Consider the following 10330-nt stretch of genomic DNA (forward strand, 5'->3'; position numbering starts at 1 on the left):
GAGACCGGTGACTGGAGTGTGCAGGCAGGTCAGAGGTGGCAGGAGACATGGGAATTCCCAGAGGAGTCTGGGGAATGGAGTCCAAGTGAGTATCAGAGCCCGAGGGATGCGTGACATCATGAGACTGGCAACCTCACCGAAATACCACAAACGAGCCGGGAAGCTATGTGGTAGCTGAGCTGCTCTGGAAGTAGCGGAGTACTTTTATAGTAGACGATGTTATTATATAATGGTATTGAAGTTTAATGATCAATCGACTTCATTCAACATTCAGGCGTATTCGCTTGCTACTAGCAACTGGACGTAGCAAATAGCTCACAGCTTGTAGCTGTGGAGGAAGGGAATTTTGACTCCTTAATGACTTTAGATTTTGATGTATGTAGGATAAAACACATTGAGTATGGAACCGTTTTGCTTACCAGAGGGTACAATACCTACCTGGCAGGGGCAATTCCATGATCACGAATGTGGTTCACCCAGGGTGAGGCTCTGCCACTGCACTTGGGTGGTGCTGACCCTTGCGAATTCCCCAAATGCGGGAATCTTGACTGCATAATTTCTGGTAGTGGGGGACTGCGTTCACGCTCTCCCCTGACTTTTGGGGCAGTCGTGGGCTGGAGGTTAGGGAACCAGCCTTGCGACCAGAAGGTCACCGGTTTGATCCCCAGAGCCGACAGCACATGACTGAGGTGTCCTTGAGCAAGACACCTAACCCCCAACTGCTCCCTGGTTGCTGTGGATTGGGCTGCCCACCGCTCCAGGCAAGTGTGTTCACTGCCCCCTAGTGTGTGTGCTCACTAGTGTGTATGTGGTGTTTCACTGCAGGGATGGGTTAGATGCGGAGGTGAAATTTCCCCGTTGTGGGACAAATAAAGGTCACATAATCTAATTAATAGCAACATTTTTCAAAAATCCTACAACATACTCTGAGGTCTATTTGTACATCAGTAGCTATGAATGTTAGGAATTAAAGTGCTGAACTTTACTCATATGCTGAACTTCAGAGGTTTAAGGATAAAGATCCATTAACCTTTTCTTCCCCCTGTACAGATACCATTTGAAAGATATGAAGTTTCCTCATGGCAGTCATTTGCTGGTTCTCATCAATGCGAGGCATTTGCAGACTCCGAGGCTGCAGACTCCGTGCCTTGTGATAGTTTTCCTGTCTGTGTGTCCATATAGATGATGATCATCTCCCCCGATATGTTGTTAGGGAGGGCTGGAAGAGAGTGCAATAGCGAGAGAAAGTAGACGGATAGCCTCATGCGCGAGCGTGCTTGATTACGGAGCCTAAATCACTTTTGGACACGTCCCTCATGCAAATAAACGGAGGCGCGAGATTTAATGCAGTCTTGAGGGTTCTCATCAGGAGTCTGCTAGACAAGAGAATGAAATAAAATGACTGTTTATTAAATCACGCTACTCCCCGACAGATCCGCTAATGAGAAGGACTTGTGTGACATCAGGGGAGAAAGACGTGTGGCAGCCTAATTCACTACACGCTGACCTCTGCGCTGACCCGCTGTCGTCAAGCTTACCAAAACTAATCTGCTAGCCCATCTATCCGCTCGTGATGGATTGCACTGCTTGAATGGATTGCTTTTTCTGAGGCCTTTTACCTATTAATGACTTTGATTAGAAATATATTAACCAATACAAATAAAGCTAGAATTGCTAAGCTCAATTACTCCTAATCCAATTATGTATCAGCACGTGAGGCTCTCTCTCGATCGTCATTACTTCTGTAATTGTAACAGTACAGCATTGTTCGTGTCTAAGACAGAGCTGGGGTATAAGTGTATCTCATGTCTATATGTATAAGGATAAAGCTGTGCCTCCAGGATAAATAAATCCTGGCCGGGTTTATTCTATTTATCTCCGGTCAAGTTATCAGTGCATTTTACGGGTTACCATGGCAACCTCGGGCATTCAAATCTGTCACTTGCCTTTCTGATGCTTCTGGAAAGGACTGGATTGTCAGCACTGGTTCTCTGCAGCTGAGCAATGTTTACTAATCTGCTCTGTGAATAATTTCGTTAGATCGTCTCCAATAGCGCTGCCTTACGTAATCGCCAGACGAGTTTTATTTATGCTCAGTCACCCAGCACTTCACTGCTGTAGGAGCAGATGTGTGGATCAAAGCCGAATCCAGTCAGTGATTTTGGAATCACGCTCCTGAAGGGTGGTATTTGTAAGGCTATGGGTCACCTACGTAAGCCTTTGAAGACAACAGACAACAACTCTATGTTAACATTTGTAAGGGCTTATTCCAGCAAGCATCAGTTGGCATAAAGGTCGCTTAAGTCCATTATGATGTTTCCTCAACCCAGAAAGTGTTAAAGCAATTGGTGCTTAATAAGCGTTAAATTACAAGTATATCAGTTGTCATGGAAGGCTTATGTAAACCATAAAGTACTATTAAAAATGGTCAAATGTCTTGCAGCCAGGGTGCCAGACAAAAACTGTAAATTAACAGTAAAAGTATGTTTTCTCAATCTTACAGTCTTTTAGTCCTGTAGTGTTATAGTCATTCAACCATTGAAATAAATATATAATATAAATAAAATAAATAAAGGCAATTGTCCACAAAAAAACTTTGCTATTTCTGAAAATAAAGAAAAATGGTTTCAAAACATAGTATATATATATATTTAATTTAAAATCATGTAATCCCATTTTCAGAAAATGAGATTTGACCATTAAATTTTACAGTACCTTAACACGTAAAAAAAAAAAGCATTCATATAGCTACAGGTCACATACATTAACCTTTAAGGACAACTACTAACAAACCTACATTAACATTTGTAGGGGCTTATTACAGCAATCATCGGTTGTCACATAGGTTGTCCATTTTTGCTTCAACCTAGAAAGTGTTACAGCAACTGATGCTTGATAAAAATAAGCCTTTATAATTGTTTATGTACTAATATGCCAGGTTGTTATTTAAGGCTTATGTAAACCAGAAAAAAAGTTAAAAATGATAAAGCAGGGGTGTCAGACGAAACCTGTTAATTAACGGTAAAAGTACATTTTCTTAATCTTACAGTTTTACAAAATTACAGTCATTTAGTCATTTAGTGCTGTAGTCATACAGCTATTAAAATAAACTCAAATGTCCATAAAATGTCAATGTCACATTTTTGTCAATTTAGTATTTCTACAAATCAACAACAGCAACGTTAAATTACAGTGTGTATATATATATGGTTAATTTACATGCATTTAATCATTAAAAAACATGAGGATGGACCATTAAATTTTACAGTACTTTGACAGGTAAACAAACCTGTTGCATTTGTAAGACTATAGGTCACCTACATATGCCTTTTATGACAACTGACATCATGAACATGTGTGAAAGCTTATTCCAAAAGTATGAAGATCCTAAAGGCTCTTCCGTCAATTCTGATGTCATTTCACCTCAAAAAAATGAGGCAACTGACGTTTGGCAAAATTATTTTACACTGAATGGCCACTTTGTTAAGTCCACCTCCTCATATTTACACTCACAGCCCATTTTGTTAGTTCCACTGACCATATAGCTGCACTCTGTAGTTCTACAGTTACAGACTGTAGTCCATCTGTTTCTCTGATACTTTGTTACCCTGTTCTTCAGTGGTCAGGACCCCCATAGCATAGGTACTATTTGGGTGTTGGATCATTCTAACTGCATTAACACCGACGTGTTGGTGGCGTATAAACGATCTGGTCCCAGTGACTCAGTACACAAATCCCCAAAGCCGTGTTGGATTTTTACAGCATGCTTTTTTCCTCTTCCGTCGAGCGCCATAAAACATTTATTCAAACCGTACTGTGCAAGTCATTTACAGGGTGTTGCGACATGTATGCACATGGGGCAGCTGAACCATGTAATGAAATCATATGGCATAGAAAATGAATGCTCTTTAAAAGTGTGCTTTAATGGCACAACGTGCTGGAGGTCAGCATTTGATAATAACTCCTGCTGACACAACACGGACTTACATGGACGTTCTCAGTCATTTGCTACTGAAGGCACGTCATAGTGGGACTAATGTTTTGAACATAGTAGCCCATCATATATGAATTATGCAGCTGTTCATTGCAACTACATGCCATTACTGTCTGCGTCCTCCAATGAGAGAGCAGCTCGTTCCTCGTGTCATTTCCGGTTTGGTGAATGACAGCGATTCAGTCTGCCGCACTTCTTTGATGAAGAGACATTTCCGATTTCCCTGCTCACATCAAACAAAAATGGAATGGGTTTGATCATTTTTAGAGGGAGCCATCCATGCGTCTTACCGAGCCTGTTAACATGGCTTTGAAGTCAAGACGGATTCGTAGTAATTTAATGCTTTGTTCCCAGAAACTACAAAGACATCAGTTCATCAGAAGGCTTTCGTCACATCACCGAAGATAAATACAGTAGGAAAACAGGAGTTGATTGCCGCGGACGTATCAAAACATTCAGCAACTGTTAATTACGCCCTCTGCTAACGACATAGCTTCTCAGCTACACTTCTCCAGGACTGTGCTCCGTTTACAGGCAGGGCTTTTGCATTACGTGCTTATTTACCTTGATTACAAAGAGATCCAATGGTGTGCATAAACAGAAAATCAATTGAGCGAACAGAGCCAGCGATGTGTTCGTACTTACTTGTGAGCAGTGCTGTAGTGGTGTCTGGTTGGGTGGGTGTGCTGTGCCTGCTGAGCGATCACCATCTGCACATCTGTGTACCATAAACATACATTTCTCCACTTTGATTTATCTGGTTCAAATCTACTCTATAAATTACTGCTGAATAAAAAAAAAACACACTGAATATAACAGGTGTTCACAAATTTCTGAACAGTAGTGCTTGTATGGTTTATGTACTGGATACATAAAACTACAAGAGCTCTATAGTTAAAATTGACAGCAAACACATTTACTTCAGTGGTGAACCGAAGAGTCAGGCCTTCTGTTTGGACAATACATTTCAAAGTCAGTCAAAGAAAAACTCTGAGATTTACTTTCTGATAGTGAATATATATATATATATATATATATATATATATATATATATATATATATATATATATATATATACCGAAATATATATATTATGCTGTATTTTATGTTGTGAATGTTTCGGTGTTATTAGTCAGGGTCTGAGGTTGTATGTGTATGTCTGGTGGTTCCTTCATGTCATGCAATCTTGGGTTGCCCAAGAAAAATTTCTCCTGGTGGGACAATAATGTAAAAAAAAAAAAAATAATAATCTAATCTAATTAGCAGTAAAAATTAGTCACATTAATTTTTTGGCTATTCTTCATTAATCCCAGACATTTCTGTTTGAAGCTTGTAACAGACATTAACACACAATCATATGCAAAGTTTTAGATGCTGCCTGTGAAATGATGTTTTGTTAAAAAAAAAAGTGAAAAAAAAAATTCTGCAAATTTTTGTGAACTTTTTCTAGTCATTTACAAGTTTATAAAAGTTTTAAAAACGGTTGGAAATTTTGGAAGTTTAAAAATTGTTGGGAAAAAAAAAAAAATATATATATATATACTTTTGCACAGGCCACATGTTATCTTTTCTTTTTCTTTTTTTTTGATCATTTACTTTTTTCCCCAATTTGTTTAATTCATCATTTAACAGTAATTGTGCATAAACTTATTTTCACTTAGGAAATGAGCAAAACATGTCATTTGACCATGAGTCTCCAAACATTCCATACAACTGTATATATTACCTTGTAGCAATTCAATATAGACCTTTGGCATAAAGCTACCACTGTTTTCCAATGTAGGACTGAAACCCACTGGTCAGGCAATCACTCATACTCTTAGTCAGTGACATATCTAGAACATTCAGAACATCTAAAGCATGTGTCAGGCTCCTGTCCTCTCAGGCCAAAACACTGCAGACTTCAGCAACTACCTCATTGAACACACCTGTTTCAGATCATCAGCCAATCAGCAAGGCCTTCATGAACTGAATTCAGAGCATTAGATGAGGGTGAACATTCATCTCTGCAGCACTTTGGCCTGGAAGGTCGCCAGTTTGAGATGCCTGATCAAAAGTGATACTGTTCTCACATAATTAGTGCCTCATTGACACATAAGGTCTTCACTTCAGCTTCTAAAGGTCTAACCAATGGGAGAACTCGCTTGACTTATCGACTTAGATTCTAGATAGAAAAACATCCTCATTGGATGATTTTCCATTGATCGTTTAAAGGATGTAATCCAGTTGTTTCCAAAACTGAACAATAATTGGGGCAGTTGTGGGCTGGAGGTTAGGGAACTGGCCTCGTGACCGGAAGGTCACCGGTTCGGTCCCCAGCACCGACAGTCCATGACTGAGGTGTCCTTGAGCAAGACACCTAACCCCCAACTGCTCCCCGGGCTGCCTACCACTCTGGGCAAGTGTGCTCACTGCCCCCTAGTGTGTGTGCGTATTCACTAGTGCGTATGTGGTGTTTAACTTCACGGATGGGCTAAAGGTGGAGGTGGAAATTCCCGGTTGTGGGATTAAAAAAGTTTCACTTAAAATATGATGTTACGTCAGCTAAAAATGACAGGTGCATTAATTTGTGTATAAAGTGGAAAGTTTTAAATGATGAGCTGGTTTTGGGAATTACACATGTTGGTGCTTTTATGCTCCTTCATAAGTTCATATTATATGAGTCGACATGTTTGGTTCATTCCACACTACACTACTGTTAGGTGTCAGATTGCCTGCTGCTGCACAGCCATAGCAGGAAGAACAAACAACAGCAGAAACACTGCAACACATAAAGACACTAGGTTATATAGTACAGCAGTGCTGCTGGAGTTTTTAAACACCTCAGTGTCACTGCTGGACTGAGAATAGCCCACCAACCAGAAATATCCAGCCAACAGCATCCTGTGGGCAGCGTCCTGTGACCACTGATGAAGGACTAGAGGATGACCAACACAAACTGTGCAGCAGCAGATGAGCTGCCGTCTCTGACTTTACATCTACAAGGTGGACCGACAAGGTAAGGGTGACTAATAGAGTGGACAGTGAGTGGACACAGTGTCTAAAAACTCCATCAGCACTGCTGTGTCTGATCCACTCACACCAGCACAACACATGCTAACACACCACCACCACCACATCAGTGTCACTGCAGTGCTGAGAATGATCCACCACCCAAATAGTACCTGCTCTGTGAGGGTCCAAGGGGGTCCTGACCACTGAAGAACAGGGTAACAGAGTATCAGAGAAACAGATGGACTACAGTCTGTAACTGTAGAACTACAGAGTGCAGCTATACAATAAGTGGAGCTGATAAAATGGACAATGAACTCAGAAACAAGAACATAATGTTATGCCTGATCGGTGTACATCTCATGATTAGATGACAGTCTTTGGTCTCCAGGGTAAAAATAGACACAGACACATCTTTTGTTAGTTTTTGGTGGTTATACGATACACTGTAGTTTTTAGAGGGGATATACGCTGTAGACCTGTGTATATGCACCATAATGCTACTGCTTATAAGGAGTGACTGCATTTATGAATTCAAAAAAGAAGTGTACGAAACTAATTAAGCCGGCTCTCTGGTGTTGGATAAAGACATAGAACGACAAAGTTCATCACATTGTAATCACATTGCACACTGGTGTGTGCAACCAGTGTGGCTAATGTGTGGTTAGAACAATTTTTGCTGTTTCTCACCAACTTTTACTTCAAGCTTCATTAGGATAGTCTAACAGCAGAAATAGCTCATTGTAATTTGACAGATGATTTAAATTAGAAGGTCTTGGCGGTCCGTTGTGACTTTAATGCATAATTTTACAAAAGATCGTGACACACAAATGCACCAAATTAACTTCAACAAAGGCTAATTCAGCCCAAATGGTCATCTACTCTCTGTATGATGAAGGGACATGGAAATACAAGTCACATTTCACCTGGGCTGTCTCATTCTGCCATGAAATCGTCTAGTTAGCCGCAGCATTGAACATTTGCCTGGCTGTGTCTTGCCTCCTTGTAAAAGTGCATAGCATTCACTCATGGGCCAGCTCAGCACTTACTACAGATGTATGTGCCCATCACCATTAGCTCTGGCCAACAAGCAGCTGCTTCACGACATTAGAAACTCCATCTGTTACCTTCTCATCACATCAGGGTGGCTCCTCTCTTGGCTCAGGCCAGAAACAGTGACAAACACCCAGGCAGTCAGCGGCTGTTGGAAATCGAAGGTCCTCCGCATTCCCCCAATAGCTCCTTATTTGTGCTGATGGGAGTGCAAACACAGGCATTTGACTCAATTGGAGAAAATTGATACAGCTGTCTCCCAGGCACACTATTGCTCCGTTGAGCAAATCTCCTCTACATTGTGGATATGGGCGTCATGCATCATATCAAGACATCAAACAGTCACATTAAACTGTAAAGGTATGATAATGGACTTCCAAATGGATGCGTGCCACTCTAAATCAATTATTCTTCACCGCCGCCGCGGATTCTCAAAGTGGAATTACATCTGGCCATTTGTAAAAGGATACGGCTGTTGCCTTGTCCTCCTTCATTTTATGACACTGTTTTCATCATGTTCCTGCTCCTTTCTGTCACGCAGAGATGGCCGAAAAACTGTGCGGGCAGATGAAGCGTCATGATTCATGTTGCCAGACGGATCTCCTGGGAGCCATGCGAAGGAGTGTGAGGTTTAGATTGAATGAGCCACAATGACACTGTCCCTCCACTGTCCCTGAAATTGATCTGTCTCATTGTTTTAACAGAGCATGCCACAGGAGGGTCCAATTGAGTCTCCAAATGTTGCTGTCTTGATCAGTTTTGCTGACATGCACGGGATGTCATGGTGTGAAATACAGCTGAAATGAAGAAGTGCAAATTGATGCTACTTAGATGGATTATGGTCATTATTCAAAGAAAAGAACATTTTTAGCTATAGCAGATGTCTAGCAAATGGCTAAAATACACAAAGCTAAAAGATAAAGTCATTTTCATATTTTGGGTAATTGGTTTTCAAACTTCAAATGGGTTGCAAAGCAGCTGCATCAATAGTAGTGTTGAGTAGTAATGGATTACATTACAGGATGTTCCACAGTGTGAGATAGGTAGTTAGAAGAATAGAGTTTACAACCACTTGTCTCTCTGTTTGCACTCTGTGGAATTAGACCTCTGCATTTAACACATCTGTGCAGTGAAAAACCCACATACACACACACACACACACTAGTGAACACACACACTAGGGGCCAGTGAGCACACTTGCCCGGAGCGGTGGGCAGCCCTATCCATGGCGCATGGGGAGCAATTGGGGGTTAGGTGTCTTGCTCAAGGGAACTTCAGACATGGACTGTCAGCCAAGGGATCAAACCAGCAACCTTCCGGCCACAGGGCTGATTCCCTAACCTCCAGCCCACGACTGCCCCCAAAAAACAGTACACAAAACACAGAGCTACTGGAAAGGCTGCCACTACAACACTGGAAGAGCAAAAAAAATGTGTAATATATCGCAAAAAAAATATATATATATACACACACATAAATATATATATATATATATATATATATATATATATATATATATATATATATATATAGAGAGAGAGAGAGAGAGAGAGAGAGAGAGAACAGGATCATTCGAAAAAAATAGCTTAGGCGATGAATTGTTGTCTTAACTGCTGCACCTTTTAAGGTGGAATGGGAAACTTAAACCAAGAAGCTGAGGCATCTGAAAGTAATCTTAACTTCTGCACTTTTTAAGGTGGAACAAGAAAATTCAAATTAAAAGTTGGCAAAAAAGAAGCTGACTTCGCCTACATTGAGAGTCGAAATGCATGAAAAGGGATGAGGAGGTCGCTCCTGTGGACAGATGAGCAACATTAACATATTTTTGTGTTTTCACTAAATTAACAGATCAGAATTGTTTCGTCCCGTTTGTGAATTTGTGAAAGCAACCGGTTAACTCCACAGCAGACACTGTAGTGACAGTTTGCTAACCCACATCCTAGCTAATGTTAGTTGCATGATACTTGCTGCGTCATTGTTCACTCTGATATTATATCTTGGAATATAGGACATGCACTTTAAGATCAAATGCATCCATTTGCAAAGGACTTAATTTCCACGAAGATCTATAAAAAGCATGTTGGCCTCACTGAAGTGGTTGTTGTAGTGTAGTGGTTAACATAAGACTGGGGTTCAATCCCTGCCAGCACCCTACACCTTACCAATAAGAGTCCTTGGGCAAGACTCCTAACACTACCTTCGCCTACCTGTGTAAACATGGCCAAATTGTAAGCTGCTCTTGGTAAGAATGTCTGCCAAATGCTGTAAATGTAACTGTGGAGCACTGAAGGG

At 40.9% G+C, this 10330-nt stretch overlaps 1 non-coding gene across 1 annotated transcript; it reads left to right on the forward strand.

Annotated features, from left to right (window-relative positions):
* Positions 1 to 430: 430 nt before the first annotated feature.
* Positions 431 to 594, forward strand: LOC119264203. The gene has a single exon (XR_005130864.1). It is a non-coding gene; the product is annotated as a U1 spliceosomal RNA (small nuclear RNA).
* Positions 595 to 10330: the final 9736 nt, after the last annotated feature.

Source organism: Pygocentrus nattereri, chromosome 10, assembly GCF_015220715.1.
Source record: "Pygocentrus nattereri isolate fPygNat1 chromosome 10, fPygNat1.pri, whole genome shotgun sequence".
NCBI classification, from domain to species: Eukaryota; Metazoa; Chordata; class Actinopteri; order Characiformes; family Serrasalmidae; genus Pygocentrus; species Pygocentrus nattereri.